Genomic DNA, 3,870 nt, shown 5'->3' on the forward strand with positions numbered 1-3,870 from the left:
GACCTTACCTGAGTAATGCCTCACTGGTAGAGTCCAAAGACCCCAAAGCATGTTCAATCAAGGTCCCTTAACACCTCCATGTAAGAGAGCCTCAATTTTATCTTATACTCAAATTTTCTCTGTTACCTTCCCACCAAATCGATGCCCAGACACCTCTTGCCCTGCAAAATCCTGAAACACCCTGGTCCCGAAGAGTTTCTAATGCTGCCCAACTGCTTCTTTGCAGGAGAGACTATCAGGTGCACTCACTCAACCACCATCTTGTCCCGCCCTCCCCATTTCCAATATTGACTTCCGTTGAAATGGCTGACTGGTTCTAAGTTCAGTGAAACCATTCCAGGGAGCCATCTTCTCTGAGAACGTGCTTTCTGAAAGCTCAGGAAGACCTCTCATAAACTACTTTTGACCCTAATCATGGAGTATACAATGTGAATAGGCTCAGAAATTTCCAAAACATCAATTTCTGGTTTCTTTGTTCTTATGAATCAATTTCAGCTCATTACTTTCCTCTCACATTTTACTATAAGCTACAATGAAAATCCAGGCTGTACTACCCATACTTAGCTTTTTTTTTTTTTTTCTAAAGATTTATTTATTTTATTTAATGTCCCCCCCTCCCCTGGTTGTCTGTTCTTGGTGTCTGTTTGCTGCGTCTTGTTTCTTTGTCCGCTTCTGTTGTCGTCAGCGGCACCCGCTTCTGTTGTCGTCAGCGGCTCAGGAAGTGTGGGCGGCACCATTCCTGGGCAGGCTGCTCTTTCTTTTCACGCTGGGCAGCTTTTCCTCACGGGCGCACTCCTTGCGCGTGGGGCTCCCCCACGCGGGGGACACCCTTGCGTGGCACGGCACTCCTTGCACGCATCAGCACTGCGCATGGCCAGCTCCACACGGGTCAAGGAGGCCCGGGGTTTGAACCGCGGACCTCCCATATGGTAGACGGACGCCCTAACCACTGGGCCAAAGTCCGTTTCCCCCATACTTAGCTTAACAATGTCTTCAGCTAAATAGTCAAGCTCATTGCTTACAAGTTCTGCCTTCTTTCTGACATCAGAACTCAATTTATCCAAGTTCTCTCCATTTTAAAACAAGGAATATCTTTCCTTCAGATTCCAATAACGCATTCATCATTTCCTTCTAAGGCTCTTTGGAAGTGCCTCTAGCATTCTGATTTTTACCAACAGTCATTTGAAAGCAGTCTAGCCTTTTTCTATCAAGCACCTTATAATTCTTCCAGCACCTAGTTATTACTCAGTTCCAAAGCTGTTTCTACATTTTGGTATTTGCTTCAGCAGGACTCCACTTTCCTGGTACCAAAATCTGTTTTGGATTTGTTCATTGCTCAAGCAAATACCATGCATTGGGTTGGCTTCAATAATTGGAATTTGTTGGCTCTTAGTATTGAGGCTAGGGAAAAGCCCAAATCAAGATGTCATCAAAGCACCTCCTCTGATCTGTGGAGAGATCCAAGAATTTACATCTTGCTGATTTGTGGAATAGTGCCCTGTATATTTCTTTTATTTTATTTTTTTTAATTTATTTATTTAATTCCTGCCCCCCTCCCCCGGTTGTCTGTTCTCTGTGTCTATTTGCTGCGTTTCTTTGTCCGCTTCTGTTGTTGTCGTCAGCGGCACGGGAAGTGTGGGCGGCACCATTCCTGGGCAGGCTGCACTTTCTTTCACGCTGGGCGGCTCTCCCCAGGGGCGCACTCCTTGCGCGTGGGGCTCCCCCACGCGGGGGACACCCTGCGTGGCAGGGCACTCCTTGCGCGCATCAGCACCGCGCATGGGCCAGCTCCACACGGGTCAAGGAGGCCCGGGGTTTGAACCGCGGACCCCCCATGTGGTAGATGGACGCCCTAACCACTGGGCCAAGTCCGTTTCCTGTATTTCTTTTATTTTTATACATTGCTAAGACACTGAGTTTATATCATACATATATTTTGTGTCCCCACCATTTCCATTTGACTGACCACTACTACTACTATGTCCTATTATAACCCTCCATACATACTTAAAACCAAGAAAAGGGTGCAGTTCCATATTTAAAACTAAATAGGCATTTTGGATAACACATTCTTGGAAAGTAATCTGGACAACATTTATCAGACACAGTAGGGAAAGTGCTCACTCTGCATCATAGAGAGGACAGCCAGATATCAACTGTTACAGAAATGAAATAAGACAGAGAAATTTTTAACCAACTGTTTAAGCTATTTTCTGAAAGAGACTTCCTCCACTGCCAGAGATCTTGAATAGTTTCCTGGTCAGCCATCCAGAAGCAGTTCTTCATGCAGTTGATGAATTTGACTTCCACTTTGGTAAGAGAACCACTTTTCCTATCCTTGCTTGCATTTTTGCTTTAATATCTTCTACAGAACTAGATCCCTTCAATGATTTAGGAACTTTTTCCTGTTTTTGAAAGATTCTTGACCTTTTAAAAATTTTTTAAATTTTTAAAATTTTTAAAAATTTATTTATCTCCCCTTCCCTGCCTCCCCCACCCACCCACCCAGTTGTTTGCTCTCTGTGTCCATTCGCTGTGTCCTTTTGATTTTTATATTGATTGTTTTGATTCTTTTCCATTCTGGTTTGACTTTTGTGCATTTTTTGCTGGGGTTTCTCTGATAGATTTTTTCCACTGGACATGTTCTTCTGTTTCCTCCTCATCAAAATCATCATCATCATCATCATCATCATGTTAATCATCATCTTCATCTTCATCATCATTGTCATCATTTTTAAGTTTTACCTATTTTTGTCGAACCTTGCTACCACTTCCAGAGACAGATTGCTTTCAAGATATGCTTAAGAGTTTCACATCCTCCTCTTCGTCTTCTTTCTCTGCATCTTCCTCCACAGCTACTAAGTGCTATCCACTAGTATGCACTGGCTTGGAACCACACTTCCAACAAAAGACAACAGGTTTTATTTTCATGCCTCCAAGGGAAACCATCGGTTGTACAGAAATGTTACTTTAATTGGACTGCCTTCATAATTCATTGTCTCTGCTTCAACAACGTGCAATTCACCCTTTGTACCAGCCCTTAATCTGACAACTCTTAAAGATAACTGGTGCTCATTTTCATCATTATCCACCCTAAAGTGATAACCTTGGTCAGCCTTTAGTTTCCAATCAAAAAAAAAGTTCTGGAGCCCCAGGGAGCTCATGTCCATGTCCATCAAATCTTCCATGGGGTGCTAGCATGCACTTAGGTGGGAGAGAAGTCAGATGGAGATAGTCAACCACTGTTCCAGAGTTGGGAAGTCCATTCTACAGGATGGAATCAAACCAGGGATATAAGTGTTTTTAGGTCTAGTTGATCCTCTGTCTGGTCGTTCTATCTGTTGATGTGAATGGGTACTATTATTGTAGATACATCCATTTCTCCCTTCAGTTTTGCAAGGGTTTGCCTCAGGTGTCTTGTAGCACCCTTGTTAGGTCCACAAATATTTATGGTTACTATTTCATCCTAGTGGATTATTCCTTTTGGTAATAGGTAATGGCCTTCAGCATATTTTATAACATTTGCATTTAAAGTGTGTTTTGTCTAATATTAGTATAGCTACCCCTGCTTTTTTTGGCTTTCTACTTCCATGAAATATCTTTTCCCAAACTTTCACTTTCATCTTATTTGAATCCTTGGGTCTAAGATGAGTCTCTTCTAGATAGCATTTGGATAGATTATTTTTTTTAATTCATGCTACCAGGCAGTATTCTTTTGATTGGGAAGTTTAATCCACTAACATTTAATATTATTTCTTTAAAGGCATCACTTACCTTGACCATTTTGTCCTTTGACATTCATATGTCATATCTTATTTTAATAATTTTATTCTTTTGATTTCCCTTTGAGATAGTCTTCTTTTCTACACT

The 3,870-nt window shown here is 42.0% G+C and overlaps 1 pseudogene; it reads right to left on the reverse strand.

Annotated features, from left to right (window-relative positions):
• Window positions 1–2,130: 2,130 nt before the first annotated feature.
• Window positions 2,131–3,188, reverse strand: LOC101433793 (nucleophosmin pseudogene; annotated as a pseudogene).
• Between the last annotated feature and the right edge of the window lie 682 nt (window positions 3,189–3,870).

Source organism: Dasypus novemcinctus, chromosome 31 (assembly GCF_030445035.2).
Source record: "Dasypus novemcinctus isolate mDasNov1 chromosome 31, mDasNov1.1.hap2, whole genome shotgun sequence".
In the NCBI taxonomy this organism is placed as follows: Eukaryota; Metazoa; Chordata; class Mammalia; order Cingulata; family Dasypodidae; genus Dasypus; species Dasypus novemcinctus.